Below are 21546 nucleotides of genomic sequence, written 5' to 3'. Positions count from 1 at the left end.
GGATTATCTTTTCTTATATTTTATCTATCTTCAATTAATCTTTCAGAAAACCAGCTTCGTCAACCACTGTTTGTTCCAGCATTTTCTATTTTTTATTTATCAATGCTATAAGAGTTATTATTTTCATCCTTCTGGTCTTTGACTTAGTTTCTCATTTTTGCACTCCTTAAATTTTAAGAATATATTGCCAATTCAAGCTCTTTTGGTTACTCATACATACAAGATCTCATTTTTTAATCCAGACTAGCCTTAAACGTGAAATTCTCCTGCTTATGAAACCAAAGTTCTATAATTTCAGGTGCATCTCGACATGCTTTTCATTGCCCTTTTTGTTATTATTGTTTTGGTTTTCATTTGCTTTTTTGAGACAGGATTTCTTTGTGTGGCCTTGGCTGTCCCGTGACTAGCTCTGTGGACCAGGCTGGCCTTGAATTCACAGAGCCAAGATTTGGGATTAAAGACATGTGTGCCACCACTACCTGGCTCATTGCTTTTGTTTTGTTTTTGTTTTAGAAAGATTTCGGTCATATACATTTAATTACTCGATAGATTAGCTGATGGAAAGATATATTGAGCAGATGAAGGCAAGGTTCATAAACTCAGGAGGGGCAGGTTACATTTAGGCCAGGTGAGGTTTAGACATTCAGACTACATTTAACACTGAATATAAAACCTTTTGCCACAAAAAAAATCAGTGTATTTACCTGGTTTCTAGAATTATCCAAACTTCCTTTTAAACATGATTTTGTTGTTGTTGTTGTTGTTGTTGTTTAGTTTTTCAAGACAGTGTCTTGCTCTGTAGACCAGGTCAGTCTCAAATTCACGGAAATCTGCCTGCCTCTGCCTTCTGAGTGCTGGGATTAAAGGCTTGTGCCACCACCACCCAGGCTCATGATTTATCTTTTTAATATTTAAATATTTTCTTTAGCAAACATATCCAAAATACTAAGCTTCCTTTTATAATATTTTTTAAATATCAGAATATCCTAAACTGTTCAAGATACTTTTCTCTAAGCCACAACAGCTTTACATCTTTCTTCCCTAACACATTTGTCTTTCCACATTGTAATTCTCAAAGGTAGCAGAGGGATAGGGGTATAGCTCAGGAACAGAGCATATTTGAGGCCCTGGGTATGATTCTATCACCCCAAAAAGAGGGGAGGGGGAAGCCTGGAGAAAAAAAATAAACAAAAGCTTATCAAACCCCTGTAACCTCTTCCTCACTCATATTACAGCGCAGCAGCTTGTCAATTCTCGCTCTCCTCAGACATGACTGACTGCAGCTCACACAGCAGCCACTGGCTGGATTCCTCCACTTCTTTACCAACAGTTCTAAGTCAGGTTAGTCTTTAGTCTATAGATTTCAACAAGTTTTAACCTGTGAAGAAGGTCTTCCTCTTCCTGAACCTGCTCTGTCAATTTTGCTTTTTTTCCCCCTTTAATCTTTCTCTAGTATTCTCATTGACAAACCATTTTGGAAGGCACTGGATGATCCAGTATCAAATGACTTAGATTCGCATGTATTGATACTCTCCAAGCTACCTTTTTCAGATTCATTCTCTGTGTGGGTGTGTGTTTCAAACTTCCTTGGAACTCTGGAGAGCTTTCTTCTTTGGAAGATGCTCCTGGTTCTGAAAAGGCCTGATCGCTTTCTTCATTCTCCACTTTAAATAACTTCACCACAAGACAAGAAGAATGAGATGGAGATCGTGTTTTCTGTCTTTAAGTGTCCCACTCACAGATTGCTTTCCTGAACTATTTGTTTGGGGTGATGGCGGTTTCTCACTAGTCTCAGGGGTGTCAGGTAAAATCGATGCTGAATCTGACAGGCTCTCCTTGGAAGTGAACTCCTGATTTCCTTCTTTGTCAGCCACGCCCACAGCATGACACAACAGACACACAGCACAGCCAAAATAGATGGACCTCGTCCCAGGGGCAGGCCCAAGGGTGGCTCATTGCTGTTCAATACACACATTTATACCTTTACGTTTTCCCCTTATCCCTACGTTAGTGGTGTCTCAGACATTGTATGGTATATTTCATTAAGGCTCATCTATCCTTTTTTTTTCTTCTCTAATTTCTCTTGTGATTTTTTTTTCTTAGATCTATTGATGGTTCAGGTATTTAATTCAATCACCACAAGTCTTGTTTGATTGTCTCCTACCTTCCAATTATATTTGCGTTAAGTTCATCATGCTGTCCTTAACATGTCCTTAACATACTGTCCTTCCTGGAAAATGTCCTAGGTGTCTGTGTGCGAAGCTGCTGATAAAAGTGTTTCATCTCTAGACTTCATGTGTACTCTTCTCTTGTGTTAATCAAAGGTTTTATTCTGTGCTTCTCCTCTGCCCAATTGTTGTGTCCATTGTTATGAGTTAGGCATGGAATTCTTCAACTGTTATTTTGAAACTGCCCCCTTGTTTAATTATGTTAGAAAGGCTGCCCATCTTTGATGACTTCTTGCCAGGAACACCTTTTCAATTCCTTCACTTTCAATCCATTTCTGCCTTTGGTTATAAAATCAGTTTCAAGTCTATAGAAAGGAGTCATAAGGTGCTTTATCAGCGCTGCCAGCCTCTGTCTTTTGACTGGGGAGATTATTCCATTCACATTTAAAGCAATTACAGAGAAGGAATTCTTCAGTTGTTTCACTGCACTCTTTGTTTTCTGTGACATAAGACATTTGTTCCCTCATTTTCTGCTTCACTATTTTTGGTTTTAATATTTTGATTGCCAGCTTTCTTGGATTAAGGGGCTCCTAGAGATTAGTGGAGTACAGCTCTGTGAGAGTCAATGAAAGAATTTCTAAACATTCTGTGCCTCAAATAATAAGTAATAATTATTTTAAATTCATTAGTCTCAAATATTACACAGAAATCACTTCATAATTTAAAAGAAATTCACAAAAATATTAGTAAACAAGACTAGTAATTAATTTGTTAATTTCATGAGTCATGTAGAGAACAAAAACTTTCATACTTGTCCAAATACTTACCTTTTTATGGAGCTTAATTTATTCATGTATCTCCAAGTTAATAATGTTTTTCTGTTGCTCTCTGTCAGACTCCCTTAAACTTTTCTTATAATTCACACATGTAAATTCACATATTATTCACAATTTCTGAGAATGTAATACTTTCAAAGACATCAGTCCAGATGTCTCTGCCCAAAGTCATGCTAACTATGGCATCACAACTTGTCAGGGATGAGTATTCAGCTTTCTTGGGAAATATGTTGTTCTACAGATGAAGTTTAAAGCCTGGTTCTTTGTTTTTCCTTCTCTCTGGCTTCATGATATTGGGTTAATTTATGTGTTTTTCAATGAAGCCCTCTGGGTACAAGAACTACCCATTTTCTTTATCCCCATTATTCCCATCCAGGATGTACAAATTGTACCTTCCTTGAGATTATTCCTGAAACTTTTAAAGAACTTATGATGTGCCACTGCTGATATATTTCTGTTGATAGGATTTTCATTCCAGTTTATAATGAATGTATGCATTTTTAAAACGTTCCACAGTGGGTCATGAACTTCCTATGGGCTACCTACCAATATCAATGGGGTCTTCATTGCACCTTACTGGTACACTGTAGCTGTGATGATCCATTTCTGAATCCTATGCTAGATATAAACTCCTGAGATCACTCCAGATACACATATTTGTAGACCAGATGCCCTTTGCCTCCAGGAAGTGAATTTCAACGTGTCCTTTGCATCCAAACTTGAGGAAGACTACAGAAAATGGAACTGAATAGAGACAGGAACTGAATGGTGAGGCATCCAATGGGAATCAACAGCTTCACTGAAAAGGTACATAGTCCAGGAATAATACCATGGCCTATCTCCTGGGGAGCTCTGGGCTGGGAACACCCTTCAAAGTGGTCTTATTAGAAAGAGAATCAACCTACCCACTGAAAATAAAGAACTTTACAACTATTTAAGTCAATATTGACTCCACCCTTTTACATAGAGCCCATATATTATTATTACTTTGACTCAAGTTAGATTTCTGTTACTTGAAATAGGTATACCTGCAAAATAAACAATAAACAACTATCTCAACAATATGGTTGCCATTATGATACCTGAACCATGACAATACCAATGGACATGCTAACATGAAAGGGGGAACTCTCATAGGACACAGCCTCAAAGAAGTACAGGCATCTACCAACTGCTGAGAGAGAGAGAATTTGACTTCCCCAAGAAGGTGACACCTAACTAGTTACCCAACACTAAATAGTCAGCCCTGAAATCATGTACACACAAGCAATAATGAAGGAACTCAGTAAATTGTGTGTGTGTGTGTGTGTGTGTGTGTGTGTGTGTGTGTGTGTGTGTGTGTGTAACAATAATAATTAAAGAAAAAGAAACCATGAATTTGACAGGGCAGTGGGAAGGGCTGGAGGAAGAAGAGAGAGGGAGGAAATGCCACAATGATTTATACTTTAACTTTTAAATATTGCAAAAATAAAAGTAACTTGGATGAGAAAAAAATCACCAGTCCCAAAAGAAAAAATAAACTAATAGTAAAATAAAAATAAACAAACATTAAGCAATGGGAACATTCCGGATTCTAATTTTGAAGACTCTAAGTGAAATGATCTTGAAAGGTTATCAAATCCATTTTCCTGCCTTTAAGCAGAAAGACACAACCCAAGACAGCATGTGGATTTTTAATAAATGCCACCTGTTACTGGCATATGCTTGTGGGATTTGTATGTATAAATTATGGTTATGAAATAGCACAAAAATAGAGAACAATGCTATATTCCTATCACCTCTTTAGAAGGCAAAGAGTCATATTAAAGGGTATATTCTTTGTTTCTCATTTTGAAAGAGCATTACTAATTACTTTAGAAATGGATTTCGAACAAAGCTAATACTGCCTTGATGAGACTACCTCATATCTGTTTTGAAAAGATATACTCAACTGTCAAAATTTTTATTTTAAAATGTCATATCTTTGAGAAAATACCTGTGTTCTGTTATTATTATCAGTTATGTATGGAAGAGATCAAAATTCATTAAAACACACACACACACACATACACACACACACTTCCCACAACTATAAATGATATTACATAATATAAATGGCATTATATCTGACATTATTTTATGTGCTTCATACTGCAAACATGCACTCTACAAACCAAGGCAGAATCTGAATTTCTGCTTTAAGAGACTGGAAGGATGATGAATGCCCAACAAATAACTAAGAATTTTCTTAAAAGTCAGAGAGAGATTTCTTTCAGACTCCAAAATGATAACACCAATGGGGGAAAGAGATGGAAAACTCATTAAGTCATTTCGTATATCTTTGTTGTCAATACTGTATAGACATGTCAGGAATGAGACTGCCTTTGCATTTTGCACAGCCAAAGTGGAAGAGAACCCACTTCAGAAGCAATGGTATGTGGTGACTCCTTATTCTGCTATTTGAAATGCTGACCAAGAAAATCAGTTTGGTTTTTCCAAAACTGTTCCAAGGGATGTCTTTAGCTAAGAAGTCATAAAGACAAAAACACAAGTTAGATGACTGCTCATGTCCCCATTCTGCACAGGACTTAATTTATTCAGCAAATTTAAAGCTGTATGTTTGCAAACAAGGACATGTTGGTGTGTGTGCCACTTTACTTGCCATGTATTCACACTATCTAATTCTATAGAAAGGTTTTGGTAAAATATCACACTCGGGACAGTGCTCCAGACTGTTTTTCTCAGAATTCTCCAGACCAAAAAAGCACTTGGAGCTTCATCAGTCACAGACTTCAACTGCCCAGATGATATAACAAGATTAAAGTGTAAATTTCAAAACAAATAAGAGTACCCATTTCTCTGTGTGATTCAGATTCCCTTTTATAATAAAAGAGATCACATTTCCTACAAACACTCTCCTTACCTCAGTAAACAAATCTCATTCTCTCCTGGTTGGAGGGGAAGCCATTATTTTCTTCCAATAGGAAACGTTTTATATTTTGATTTCCTTTTAACACAAGATATTGAGTCTGCTAAGTAATTAAATTAAATCTCATGTATTTTCAATTTTTTTATTGTTTATATATTTATATATTAAGGTAATAATCTAATAACCTTGTATTTTGTGCTCTTATAGATCTCAAGGGAGTTACATTCCACACTAGTCATATGATGTATTTTGTCCAAACATTTTTTTGAAATCCATTTGAAAAATACTTTAAAGAAGGTACTTAAATACTGAGACAAACAGACTCACAAACACAGCCATGCAGATTTTTTGGTTCAAAACTTCCAAATTCATATAACTATTGAAAATCCTGAGGGAAATGTAGAATGATTAGCCTTGATAGAAGCTTGATAGAGCACACACTACCACAACACAAATATTATTTCATCTGAATTAGCTTCCAATAAGCAAGAATAATCTTATGAAAATGCATTATATGATACAAAAAAATTATCAACCCTACATATTTGCATATGACTATGTGGATGTTAGTTTTGGCCAAGAATGGCTGAGGGTGGCGATTTTCTTTATCTTTGATTCTCCTGATTATAGCCATCATGTTGTGTCAGAGTGACTTGGATGTCATTACAGAGTTAACCTACCTGTCAATCTACTTGAAAGGAATCCTCCCCTTCAGTATCTGCTATAAATCTTCAGTGTCTTCAGTGCTATATGACGTCTGTCTGAAGTACATTTTTCATAACATCACCAATGCCAGTAGAAGAGAAATGAATCACAGGGTTAAGTATTTACTGGAAGGGCTGATGTGCATCCAGAGATGTCAAGTCAATGATTCTTGCTATGGTTTGAATATGAACTGTCCTCTACAAGATCATGTTTTGGATGCCATATCTCCATTACAGATCCATTCTGAACTCCATAGAGTCTTCAGAAGCTGGGGCCAAGCTGTCAGATTAGGTCACTAGGATTAACCTTATGAACATGAGAGCCTGGCCCTTGGTACCTCTGCCACCAGGAACTTCCCCATATCTTCCTCACTGTGATGAGCTGCAATTCCTCTGATACTCTGAGCCAAAACAAACCTTTTCTCCCTCCCATTGTTTCTGTCAGATGCTTTCTGTCACAGCCTTGGAAGATCAATGAGCGCAGTCATCTTGACCCACTTGACCTTCTTCACCTTCTTGGCCTACTTGGCAGGCAGTGAGTTCTCGCTTATGTAATTACCAACATCAAAACTGCTTGCTTCAAGTTGAGCCCAACCTTGGACCCTTTTCATGTTCTAAATAAACCTTAAATACACCTACGCTCTTTTAAAATTTTATTTTAGAATTTTGCTAAGGCATTTCTTAGCTGTACCTGCACCTTCTAATGTTTGAGTAAATCACAGATATATGTCATACTTTTATCTTCCTCCTGCTGATGTTCCTGCTAGCCTTTAAACACAAAATTTAAAAATACCTGATCATCTAAGAGCACACAGAGCAGCAAAAGTCCTCGTCAAACACTGTACCCTGACTTCTCATCTTTTGGGATCACATCCTTCCCTGACTATCTCTAAGTGGACTATTCAATCTACACTAACTTCTATAATATTTTATGTCGACTTGTCAATTTTTTTATGATTGTGGAGGCCATAGGTGATGTGGTACATCTTCCTCAGTCACTGCCCACCTTATGTTTTGAAAATGTGTTGTTTGGCTAGATGGGTGGGCCAGTAAATACCAGAGATTCTCTTCTCTCAACCTTCCTAATACTGGATTTATAGGTACAAGCCTCCATGCCTGACTATCATGTGAGTGCCAGGACACCCTAACATAGGTCTATGTGCTTGTGCAACAAGAACTTTACCAGCTGAGGTGCTGCCTAATCCCTTACTCCTTAAATTGTTTGTGTAAGTCCTTGGTTTACCAGAGATACAGAAGTTGAAATACCAAAAGTGTAGTAAAAATAAAACAACCTGTAAACATACTATCAAAAAGGAAAAAAAGTGCACCACAAGAACCCCAGCACCTTTAAATGTGATTTTTTTCAGTCTTTATTACCTTCCAATTCTGTATACCTTGACTACGTAAGCTCTTCAACAACTAGAACATTAAATGAAGTAACATATATAAAATAATTTACTTCACTAAAACCTCAAAAGTAAGTAAATTATCTATTGAATATGCTTCAGTTTGATTAGCTCAGATATCCAAGTCTCTCCTGAGAGAAAACAGTTACATCTTCCAGCAGCTCAGTTCAAATGACAGTTTCTTGAAGAAGCAACATCCATAATTCAGGCCAACCTTCTAACTTTGTCCATATGTGTTCAGCTTGGTGCTTGAGCAAGAGAATAATAGATGAATCCACAGGTGGGGGAGTGTATTAAAGAAATAGTTTCCATGAGAGACAGCACATTTTATATCTATTGGTGGAGACTTTATTTACTTCAACAGATACTTCCAAACTGTTTGCAATGTCTCATGCCCATAATATTTCTTATGTCAGATTATTTTCCTTAGCAAGTCATTTCATTTCATCTTCTTTGCAATACAAGCTCCTATATATTCTTCAATGAAAGTCAAGTGGAGACTGGAGAGATGGCTCAGATGGTAAAGCCCTTGCCTCTCAATCCTGAGGACTTGAGTTCAGATTCTCAGCACTTATCACACATAAAAAAACAAGTATGGCAGTATACACCTGTAATCCCAGCAATAGGGAAGAGGAAATAGAAAGGTCTCTGGGGTGGGGCATGCTGGCTGTCCAGTCCAGCCAATTGGCTAGTTCTGAGACCCTGTCTCAAAAAACCAATAGGCAGAATAAGATATTTGATATTGACCTATGGTCTCCACATGCACATATACCCATATACTTGTTGTTGGTTATTTTTTACCCTTTACTTTTTGGGAGGCCCACTGCCCAGTTCCCAAATGAATACACATTTCTCATAAATGCCTAGCCTTAGCTTGGCTTGTTTCTAGCCGGCTTTTTTTTTAACTTACATTATCCCATCTACCTTTTGCCTCTCAGCTTTTACCTTCTTCTATTTCTGTATATCTTTTCTTTACTTCATATTCCGTGTCATGCTGTGTGACTGGGTGGCTGGTCCCCAACATCCTCTTCCTTCTTTTCTTCTTCTCCGATTTCCCTTTCTCCCATATTTCTCCTATTTATTCTCTCTGCCTGCCAGCCCATCTATCTTTCCTCCTGTCTCGCCATTCAGGTCTTTATTAGACCAATCTGATGTTTTAGACAGGCAAAGTAACACAGTTTCACATTTAAACAAATGCAACATAAAAGAATGCAGCATATCTTTGCATCATTAAACAAATGTTCCTCAACATTAACAAATGTAACACACCTAAAAATAATATTCCACAACATGTACACATACAAACACATGTAAACATGTATGCTCCCCACATATGCACACCCACATGCATAAGAGAGAAGTGGGAAGAAAGGAAGGAAAGGAGGAAGGGAGGGAGGAAAGTGAGAAGAGATGTGGCTTCCTTCAGGACATGTTCAGGGTATACCCCTTGCTTCCTGTAGGCTCAGGACCTCTTTTTCTATTTTACCACTCCTTCTTCTTAGTAAATTCTAGAAGAAAAGCCACCTCTGTTTACCCTGATTTTACTTTTTAAAATGAAATTTTAAATGATTATTAATTATTTCTTTTATTTTTTGAGATTGTAATACACACACACACACACACACACACACACACACACACACACACAACTTCCTTCCTCCTTCCCCCTTCCTTCCCTCCCTTTCAACCCTTTCACATACCTTCTGTTGGTCTTTTTAAATTCATGATATCTTTGAATTAAGTGTTAACACAAATACTATATAATACAAATATATAAAATATATCCCCCAAATACATAAGTACTACCTACTCAGTTTGTGTATTACTTGTATGTATGTTTTCAGGGCTATGTATCCATTTGCTATTGGATAACTAATTAGTATGTACGTTCCTGGGAAAATGTATTTCTTCCACTCCCAACATTTCTTAGTTGACTACAATTCTTAGTATAGGTTGATGTTTCCTGGGCTTTCCCAGCCCCATCCACATTAGACTCTTAACAATGGCATCAGAATGCTTGATGGTAGGCCTGCTTGAATATCTTTCCTAGACAGGAGTGCAATTCAATAGGAAAATTTCTCCTAAGAATTAGGAAATGAGATAAATGTTGCCGTCCTAGACAAAGATTGAAAAGCATCGTAAAATAGACATGAGTACGAATTTTAGTTTGCAAAATCCAATCAATCAACTCTGAGCCTCTCTGGGAGTATCTGGTTAGCTGCACATTAGCTCCCTAATTTTCTGTGGGGAAAGGCCCTATCTATCTTACAGGTTTGCTAAGAGTCCCTTTGACTGTATGCAGACTTTAGGATTAGGATAAACCATGCTCTCCTGGCAGCTTAGAGCAATGTTCACATTGTCTGAATCTAAAGAGCATCTCCCTCCCTCCCTCTTTCCACCCCAAGCCTGAATCAGAAGTGATTTTACCAATGGTGTCAAGACCACAGGTCTTGATAGTCAGTGCACTGACAACGCACCATGGCAGAGTCCGAAGACTTTGTTCCCCTGGGAAGATACAAAGCACCCAATTTTAGACACCAAATGTTTATGTAAAACTCACTGATGGCCCACAGGCTCCTGGGCAGGTGAGTGGCAGAGTTCTTGCCCACCAAGCACTACCCTGCCCTCCCCTGTCTAGCATCTCTGTGGCCCCTGCTGACCTGACCTGTAAGTGGTTTTCCCCCAAAGGAGGGTGAGATCAAGAACAGTCTGCCTTTGGCTCTTCAGTAAGGTACAACTGGAGGAGAGAGAATTGCCTTTTGCTTTCCATTATCTTGCTTGTTCAGTGTCCTTCAGAGGCAAGGGCTTATTGTCCATATCAGAAAAAAACGGAATCGCTGAAGCAAATGTACACTCGAGAACATATCCCGAAAGAAGCAGCCAGAGAAGATCCTTTTTTGGTGTTGTAGTGCCTACTCCTTTGTGAAGATGTGAGCAGCAGCTTGGGTCTCTGGGTATTTCTGCCTATGAGAGAAAGGAGGAAACAGAAAAGCATGGCTACATGTGTATTTCAGCTGGCACAGCAGTTGTTTCTTCTTGCTGTAATGAATTGACATTCTGATTTTGTAAATTTGTCCTTGGAGCTTTGATAATGTGAATCTTTTATTGGAGAAAAGGATTCTCTATAAATAGGCTAACAATAGAAAAGTAGGAAATCAAATCTGGGTAATGCCACCTAAGACAGCCTTGGGAGAATAACCAGGAAGCAGCCTCTGCATCCTCTCTTAAGAGTTTTCCAACACTCTTCAGCCAACTGGATTTATACAAGGGGCTGAATGGCTATCTGCTGAATGGTTAAGCCATATAAATGTCTACAGAATTGTAGAGACTCCAAACACTTCTCCAGACTTTATACTGTAGAACTGCCAGGCAACAAAGAAGACTTGCTATGAATGTTTACATCCATTTTTCCTGCAGATTTCTTTGTGTGTGTGTCTGTGCATGTATGTGCATGTATATCTTGTATACATAGTTGCCCAAAGAGGCCAAAAGAGAGTTACAGGCAGTTGTGAGACTCCTGCTTTGAAGCCAAATCCTCTTAACAGCAAGTACTCTTAACCACAAACCTATTTTCCAGCCCCTCCATCCAGGTTTTAAGGGAATGGTCTGATAGTGTTTTATTCACTTGCTTGAGGTCACAAAACCAGTACTAACTAGTCAAGCCACAAGATGGTCAAGAATTGGGCTTAGTATTCTTAATTATCTAAGATCCATCTTTCATGTCTTTCTACCTCAAATATGCCATTCAAAAACACAGATAAGTAAAAAATATAGTAACTGCTGATTGTGCAGCTTTTGTAAGAATTTCTAGGAAACTGAGTCATGAGCCATTTTAAGTTGGGGTGAAAAAGTTTATTAAACCTTGGGTTCACCAGTCTTTTATATGCAGAAAAGCAACCATCAGCAAACAGGAAGTAGAAATATGAAAGTAAGTACAGGGCAGCAAACCGAAATGGCTGGGCAGGGCTTTCCCAAAGGGGTGGGAGGGGTGGATCAGCAGGAAGGAATTTCTGTTGTCCTCAACAAGTGGCAGTTTGGAGGATTTCTGCCACATCCCCTCCTCTTCATTGTCAGGACACCTTTTGACCTTTCTAAACGGGATCCTCTGATACTAGCAGAGGACCTGCAGGCTAACTGCTTCTGCCATATTCCTAATGACATGAGTTAAAGCTTCATAAGCATGGACCAAACAATAGAGTTAGGAGAATCATAATCAAAGGTCCTGTGGGGAGAGGGGAGCAGCCATGGCTTTGAAGAGGTCCAGGTCTCAATCCAGTAAGATCCTTTGGTCTTGTCTCTAGCATTTATTTGTTCTAACAAGTGTCTAGCATTTTTCTCTCAGGATCCCTGATTGGTTTTCATAGAAACAACATTCTTCTCCCAAGAAGACACATATGTCACCCTTTCCAGGCCTGAGTAGGTCTAGTCCGCTATGATATTGTAAGAGCATGGCTGCCAGGGACGTCTATCTGGTTCCACAGGGTAATTGTATTCTACTGAACTGGACTGAGGTTGTCCAGTTTGTTTGGACAACTAGCTATGTTGGACCTGTTGGGTCCCAAGCAGGATTGTCTCTGTAGCAGTAGCACTTGTGAGGGTCTTTCCCAATAGCACTGGGAGTGACAGCATCCTTCTTACCCACTGTTGTGATCCCCCAAATATTGGTCCAGGAAGAATATCTGGAGTCGGCAATATCATCCTGAAGCACTCCGCCCCCTGCATGTGCCCCAGGCTCTCCCTCTGTGAGCCAAAACAAACTCTTTCATCCATAAACTGCCTTTGGTCATGATAGTTTATCACAGCAACAAAAAGTAACTAATACAAAATATGTTTATTTACAAAGCTCATTTTATCTACAAAGGAGGGTCAAAGGCATCTTAAGTCGTCTATGTTGGATTATTTCTAGGAATTTGGGCATATTTTGCACGAGTAATAACACAGTCTAAGACCTTTCATTTAATTTTTATGTACACAAACAAAGAATGAACCAATTAATTTTGTTTCCTGAAGTTGTTTCATTCTAAGCCAGCAGCTGGAAGTCCCACTATTTCAAATAGGCATTAGCAATTAAAGGAACCAAAAAAAAAAAAAAAAAAAAGAAAGAAAGAAAGAAATTAACACAGAATGCGGCTATTTAATCAGTTCAGCAGAAAGAAACAATGGAAGGGGCTCCTGCCACAGCGTATTCTAGCGCAGTACCTGACAGAGTCTTCCTCAGCCCCTAACCCCAGCTCCATGTGTCCCCCATTGTCCTGCGTCTCCCGCTCTAAAAGCCTTCACAGAGCAACACCTCCACCACTTGCTCCGGCACCTCTGGGCTCACTGCACAATGAATTGGGTCAATATACTTCCTATTCTCAGCCTTTTCTTTTCACTCAGCAGGATGCTGGCATGCTTCCTAACCTGCTGGGTCTCAATCCCAGTTTCATAGGGATTTTTTTTAAAAAGTCAATGAGAGGGAAAGAACCTATTCCTGGATAGCTCTACTGCCATGGCCACAGGCAGGGGCTGGTGGGTAATTTGCCATATGACCAACCAGATGTGGACTTTGCTATTTCTCAGATTAGCCTGACAACCAAGTCCTTCAATCACTGCAATCAGAGCTAGTGCTTGAGGGTAAAAATAAATAAATAAGCACATGGACCAGCACACACAGCAGCTAGGGCTGTGAGCACAGAGAACAGCAGCAGAGGCAGAATCAGCCTGCTGAGGTTGAAATCAGCGAATCAATTCCTGATTGTTTTCTTTATGTTTTATCAGTTAACAGATTGTGACCCATGAAATTACTGCTTGATCAAGGGACCTGCGCTAAGGAACATTGTTCTCGCCGAAAGGAAATTTACTACATGTAGCATAGCCAGGTAAGAACACTAGGCACAAGCCACTGAACATCAGGAGCCGAGAGGCGGGAGTTTTACCTAGTCAGTAACAGGAAGAAATCCCTGGCTTTAGAGCGTAGGAATTTCTTAAAAGGCTCTAGAAGGTACTCTTCCTCGCAGTAGCTCAGGGATGGTGTAATTTATGCAAAGCATCTCATTTTAGGATTGGAAAAAAAAAGATGGAACTATAAACCTACCCAACTTGGCATGAAAAATATAAGCGGGTTTGAATAATTGAAAGCAAGCAGATTTCACCATATTGCAGCCCAAACCCAGACAGCATGCTGGCCCCTGCTATGTAGGAAAGCAATCTCAGGCATTTCTGAGTTTTCTGTCGACTTTTGACTTACATTTTCAGGATGAGCACTAGCTGAGAGCAGCATAAAGAGTGAGCATCTTTAACAACTTTAAGACACTGGGAAACAGATTTGTAGAGAAAAACGCACACATGTACATTGTAGCCTTGTGGAGGTCTGTCTTCACTTTGCCAGCGCTGAGGAACAGGGCTGTCATCCATTATGTTAGCACAGGATGTTTGAATGCTGAACGTGTGAGCGGAGAGGAAGTTGCTGTGGGCAATTCTATCTCTGTTATTTGTATTAAAAGTGAGCATCTTCCTACCAACGGGAGAAAATACTCGTTTCCATCCACGACGCTAGAATTTCACAGCTTTGCTTCTTTCTTCTAACATCTCCCGAATTAGCTCTGGACTCCTAGGGCTGTGCTGCAGCATGACCTGAACTTCGTGCAAAGTCCACTGTGCAGCGACATCCTCTGTGTATGACGCACAAACATGTCCGCAGCTGTACAGGTGCATCTGCTGTACAGTTGGTTTTATTTATAGACAGAAATTCATATTCTCAGCTTCACCAGGTAGGAAGGAAGAATGAAATGAAAAACAGTTGGTGAATGAATAAAGAGCTGATTGATGGTTGGATGTCACCAGAACACAGACTGTTCAGAATAAATGATAATTTTATCCATAGAAAGGAATGTAATTAGAATAGAAATGGCGGCAGCCAAACAGCAGTGATTGGTAAGAACAATGTGTTTTTGAAAATGGTGGATAATTCAAATCAACAAGCAGATCCAGTGGGGAGAGAGAATGGCAGAGGAATTCAGACTGGTTAAGTTGGTTAAGACACTGAGAAGTAGCCAGGACTGATGGCACACAGATGCAGTCCTGACACTCCAGAGGCCAGGACAGGGGGTTGTCAAGTTTGAGCTAGCCTAGACAATATAAGGAGTCCTAGGACAGTCTGATTTGTGAGATTTTACCTAAAAGTTAAAATGAATGAAAGTGGAAAGGAGGGGGGAAAGAGAAAGATTACTCCCTAAAAACTGGAAGTAAAAATGGCAACCTGGAACTTCATAAAACTTTGTGCTGAACTGCCTACCTCTCTCTTAAAATGAATATCCTATACCACCCCACCCACCCCACCTTATATATGTGTGCTTCCTATACAAAGAGACCAAGGCTTCTTTCTCAAAATTAAGCAGGTGAAATATGTAGTGGAGAAGTCCACTTTAAGTGGAAAAACAAGTGGAATTTTCTCTACTTGTTGAATACTTGTCCTGAAATTGAATCACTTCAAGAACACTGCCTCTTGATGAAAAGAAAAATACACACAATATATTAATTATACAGAACAGTGTATTTTGTCTTTTCAAGGTTGTCTGTCTGGTCTGGATTAGAAAGTTTGTCTTCAGGAATGGGAAGCAAACCATAGAACTTGCTTTCCCCAAACCCCAATGCCTGTGCTCAGTCAAACGGACTCCCTTAATGCTATGCCACTACTACCAAGTGGACCTTTTTCTGAGATCCTTTGCCTCATAAGGACCTCGAAGAACAGAGCTCTTCAAAACAACCTTCTGAGAGAAAGGAAGAAAATCTGCTACATTGCCATGAGTGTAGGGTGGGAGGAGCCAGGAAGGAGTGAGTACAGGACTGTGGTCAGCAGACTGGGGAGTCCCAGTTCTACACTGTCCTGAGTGTAGGGTGGGAGGAGTCAGGAAAAATGAGTACAGGACTGTGGTCAGCAGACTGGGAATTCCCAATGCTACACTGTCCTGAGTGTAGGGTGGGAGGAGCCAGGAAGGGGTACAGGACTGTGGTCAGCAGACTGGGGAGTTCCAGTGCTACATTGCCCTGAGTGTAGGGTGGGAGGAGCCAGGAAGGGGTACAGGACTGTGGTCAGCAGACTGGGAAGTCCCAGTGCTGCACTGTCCTGAGTGTAGGATGGGAGGAGCCAGGAAGGAGTGAGTACAGGACTGTGGTCAGCAGACTGGGGAGTCCCAGTTCTACACTGCTCTGAGTGTAGGGTGGGAGGAGGAATACAGGACTATGGTCAACAGACTGGGGAGCCCCATTTTTCCCAACATTATCTTAGTGGCATAAACATTTGAGTTTTGGAAGCACAGGTACATGTGAATGATGGGCTTTTACTTTCTCATTAGAATTACTCCATTAGTCTTTTGAAAATCAGAATTGAGAAAGAATAAACTGAACTGAAAAGAATTCATTTATTAAGAGGAACTCTACTAAATAAATAAAGATACAAATAGTAATACCTCTTTTGTTATTTTGTTCATCTGTTTCATTTAGACAAGGCCTCATGCAACCCAGACTCCTCCAAACTTACTACGTAGTCAAGAATGACCTTGAACTTCTGGTCTTGCCTCCACTACCCAGGTGCTGGTATTACAGCTAAGTGTTGCAACACAAGATTGTGTGGTGCTAGTGGTCAAACCCATAGTTTACAGGATGCTAGACTGGCTTCAAGTACATGGAGCACTCGGAGAAGCCAGAAAAGGGTGTCATATTTTCTTGAACTAGAGTTACAGACGGTTGTGAGCCACGACAGGGGTGCTAGGAAACAAACCCGGGTCCTATGCAAGAGAAGTAAGTGCTCTTAACTGCTGAGCCATCTCTCCAACACCAATATCAGTACTTTTATCAAGAACTTTTAATATTCATCAAATGGGAATGTAGACAACCAAGAGTAGCTCTGATGGTTTCATCAACGAGGAAACAAGAAAAGACTCCAAACAGTCAAAGTGATGCTAAACAGAAAAAGCCATGTTTGAAGAATCACACTATGATTTCAAAGTGTAAAACAGAGCTATAGTAAAAAGCATAGCATGGTACCATCACAGAAACAGACACGTGGATCAGTATGATAAAAGAGAAGACAGAAAATAAACTCGTACAGCTGTAGCCAGGTGATTTTACACAATGGCAGCAAAAACAAACACCAGCAAAAAGACAGATTCTTCAGCAAATGATTCTGGGAAAACAGGATATAAGCATGTCTGTATCTCTCCTCATCCTGCACTGAAATCAATGCAATGTGGGTCAAAGACTCAAAGACAGAACTTACGCAGTAAAACGCCCAAGGAAAACATGAGGAAATCTTAGAGGTTATATTGTCAAGTGCATCATAGTTTTTAATTCTATAGGATCTAAACTATCATGCTGACTAAATCTAAAAGGAACAATATACACTTATTTAAATTCTTACATACTTGTCTGTTCCTTCCTCTAACCAAGTATATGTCTCACACTGTCATTTTCCTTCATATTTTACAAGAGTGTAAGGATTCTACACAGGCATCTATTCTGCAAACCCCGTGTCCATAAAAATGTACTAAGTCAATTATTTTGAAAACTTGCTCTCTGGTTGAATTTCACAAATTTTCTCCTATCTCAGCAGAATCTAAAGGACTGGCTGATGGACTGTATTTTCAGACATCAGGCAGTGTAAGGAGTAGAGAGAATAACAGAGGAAGAATTTATGCTTTCACTTTTTTCTTTTAAAAATTCTATAAATAAGAAATATTGTGAACTCCACCGACTCACTACCCCAGTGTTGTCTGCAAGGACCTCAAGGGGAAAGTTCTTCTGTGAAGATCATCTTCTACTTTCTTTATACTTACAAACTACTAGGAAAAACACAGTTATTCAATACTGGCCTGCTTACTGGCCTCCACATTCAGATGGATTGACTATAAGAAGCCTGTTGCTGGAGTTGTCATTTCTACAGGACCTTAAGGACAGGAGGGCTGACACTTATGACCTAATCACATCTAAAATGGCACCTATCAACACTGCATAACTGATGATTAAATTTCTGACATATAAACTGTGATGGGGGTACATTCAAACCATAGTGTAAAGTCAAAGCTTTGGAAAGACTTGAACACCTTGGCCCTTGTTTTGAGTCTTTTTCTCACTTCAGAGTCCTTGGAGCCATGAAATTCCAATGTTCATGATTGAATTAATGATCTCAGTGTTTTTAAAGACAATGGAAAACAGCTCACAAAAAAGCAAACACTGAATTCACACTTTATTTTTCAGACCTATGAGGAAGCCCCCCTCCTCTTTCTGTGTCTCTTTCTCTCTGTGTCTCTGTCTCTCTCTCTGTTTCTGTCTCTCTGTCTCTCTATATCTCTCTCTGTCTCTCTCTCTGTCTCTCTCTCTGTCTCTCTCTCTGTCTCTCTCTCTGTCTCTCTCTCTCTCTCTCTCTCTCTCTCTCTCTCTCTCTCTCTCTCTCTCTCTCTCTCTGTGTTACATGTGAGTGTTGTGCTGAGTACTTGCCAATGCACACATGCAGAGACCAGAGAGCAGGGAAGGACTTCCAATGACTTGCTCAATCACCCTTCACAGTATTTCCTGGAGGTCTCTCATTGAAACCTGAAGTTTGGCTTTTGGCTAAGCTGACTTTGCAGTGAGCTCTCAGGATCTGCCTTCTCTTCCCTACAAAGCTGGGGTTCCAGATATGTGCACCCATTTCCAGCTTTGCATATAGGTGCTTAATATTTAAAAGCAATAATCATGCTTGCAAAGCAGACACTCATACCCACTGAGTCATTTCCTAGCTCAAAGAGCCTTTGCTTAGCAGATATCAATCTCATTTCCCTATGTCTATACAATAGGGTCTTTCACTATATTTTATCATAGTCCACATCTGATTTCAAAGCAGTTGCCTAATGTCTTTTTTAAATGATCAACATATGGTTAAAATTAAAGTAATAATACTCTTCATTCCATGTACAAATTATTTTTCATCCTGGGGGAAAACATTGATTGCTCTCAGAAATTGTACTCATGCACAGATTATTATATCCTATTTCATAGAGCAAGTGTAGAAGGAAGAAACAAAGGCTAAACGGAGATAGCTGCAAGGAACCCCAGTCAGAATAAGAGTCGGGATGTTAAGAATATGGTTTTCCAGATCAGCTTCAGATCTACCCTCATTGTAGGCACAGTTACAATTCTTTGTCAGCTCTGAGCTTACTCTGCGTGATAAGTCTAATGCCACAGGAAATGTCTTTCCCTTTCAAAGTAAGCAAAATAAAACCATGTTAATTATTATTAAGCATTTAGTTTGTAAATTCTAATAAATATTTTTGTTGTTTCAGGCAATTGAAAGGATTTTGCAACCTGCATTTATGCAGCAAACAGGGTACTGCTTTCTCCTGCTAGGCTGCTTTTGTCGCTTGGAAAATATCATAAAGCCAAATAGCATCTTGCACAACCTACAAATCATTGGCATACACAAAATGTGCTGCTTCTACCCTCAGATCTCTGTCTCCTCTAGAGCCTGCTTCTCAGGGCAAAGGCCACTCTCCACAACAATGTGTGAGCTGATGGAGGGCTTGTATCTATTTAGAGAATCTGAGTTCATAAGGAAAGGGGAAGTTGTTTCTCTTCTGAGAAACATCTTTGAAGGTTTCACTCCTGAGGAACGTCTAAGTTATAAATACCTTGCCTCTGTGGGTCTACCTGCCCCCAGCACAATTCTTCTCTTCCTAAATATACTTATCTCTGAGAACCCTTCCTTCTGCCATAATGCCCCAGATTTTGCCAAATAGAGTTGCATTTTGTTAACAGTAATTCTCTTTTAAAAGTCAGATACCTTTGAGTGCGTCTGCCATTTGACAAATAGTCTCCATGGCATCTTAGAGAAATTAAATTTTTAATTTGTGGGGATGATGGGCTTATTCTTTACAGTAGCTAAACCAAACTACAAGGTGATGGTTCTCAGAGTTCAGTGTATGAAGAATGTTGTTAAATCCTAGGACACACTGTATCCAAGATATGCAAACCCTACATGGTGTGTGTGACCCATTTTCATGAGGGATTAGGCAACTTGACTAATATAGCCTTTGGGGCTGATGGGAAATCTGTAAAATGGAAAGACAGATAAATACTTGATATCTCCGCACACAAGGCAGAGGTGACATTTCAAAATCCCATCAGTTTCTCATTGCACCCAAAAATGTAGCAACTTCTGTTTTCCTTCTCCTTTTCCCTCCTCTTCACCTGTGTCTTCCTCCTCCTCTTCCTCTTCATCTCATTTCTCTTCCTCTTCCTTATCTTCTTCTTTCTCCTCTTCCTTCTTTTTCTTCTTTTACAAAATTCCTGCATCTTTCAGACTAGTGTCTATTTCACAGAGTCTAAATTCATATGAGAAAAATACTGTTCTCTGTTTCTCTGAGGAATCTACTCATCATCTCTAATATTACATTTAAAAAAAAAACCTTTGCCAATTACAAAGAATCCATCTAACACTTCTCAAACTATATTTCTTAGTATAAAATCAGACAGAATTCTCAGGGAAATAGAAAGTAACAATATTGTCAAGAATGAGCAATATAAAACAATTACATTTCCCCTTAAAAAGCTACATTGAGGGGCTGGAGAGACATCTCAACAGTTAAGATTAGTGGCTGCTCTTCCAGAGGACGCACATGGCAGCCCAATACAGTCTGTAACTCTATTTCCTGAAGATGTAACACCCTCTTCTCGTCTCTGTAGGTACCAGGTACACATGTGGTACAGATACACATGCAGACCCAGCACCCATAGAACTGAAATGAAAAACAAAACAAGACAAAACAAAAAAAAATTCTTTAAAGTTGTGTTGAGTAAGAAGAGTACATTGAGGAACAGCTGCCACAATCTAGGCTTTCCTAAACATTGTAGCTATCTTATAAATATTTTAATTGGAATACTTGACATTTTCAGAGTTCAATATGAACTCCTAATCAAAAAGATCTAAAAGAGTGTTTTAAAGGAAGTTAGGGATAAATTCTGGATGAATCTCCAGTTCTAGTCCATGAAGATAGACAAATTAAATGCCTTTATTCCTTTGCTGTAGGAAATACAATCCTCAGACCAATAGCCAGCCCATGTGCCTGGAAGCCTGTTAGAAATGCAGAATCACAGATCACATTCCACACCATTGAATGCAAATCTCCCTTTCAGTAAAGCACCAGTAACTGTGGTCATAAGAGAAGCATCATTTTACTTCCCATCAGGAATTACAGCTGAGGAACTTCATGGCCTGTATGCTGTGCATATACTCCAGGCCACTGATGTAAAGTATTTTGATTCTGGGTATGAAATATGCATAGGCATTATAACTTTAGAATTGTCTACAGAAACAAATTAGTTTTATGGATGATAGTTTCTATTTAAAAATCTTATATTTAGGATCTCTCAGTTTTACAAAACAATGCCAAATTCCTCAACTCCATGGTTGATCTGTGGGTAGATGAGGGCAGATACTCTTTCAACAAATAGTAGAACCAAGTATCAAACTAGTTGGGAGTTTTCATGTTCAAAAGCTTATGATAATAT

General features: G+C 39.3%; 1 pseudogene; it reads right to left on the bottom strand.

Annotated features, from left to right (window-relative positions):
• Window positions 1-1247: 1247 nt before the first annotated feature.
• On the bottom strand, window positions 1248-14418 carry LOC102908885 (swi5-dependent recombination DNA repair protein 1 homolog; annotated as a pseudogene).
• Window positions 14419-21546: the final 7128 nt, after the last annotated feature.

This window comes from Peromyscus maniculatus, chromosome 19 (genome assembly GCF_049852395.1).
Source record: "Peromyscus maniculatus bairdii isolate BWxNUB_F1_BW_parent chromosome 19, HU_Pman_BW_mat_3.1, whole genome shotgun sequence".
NCBI lineage: Eukaryota > Metazoa > Chordata > Mammalia > Rodentia > Cricetidae > Peromyscus > Peromyscus maniculatus.
The sequence above is the reverse complement of the archived record's forward strand: the minus strand, read 5'-3'. Positions and strand labels throughout refer to the sequence as shown.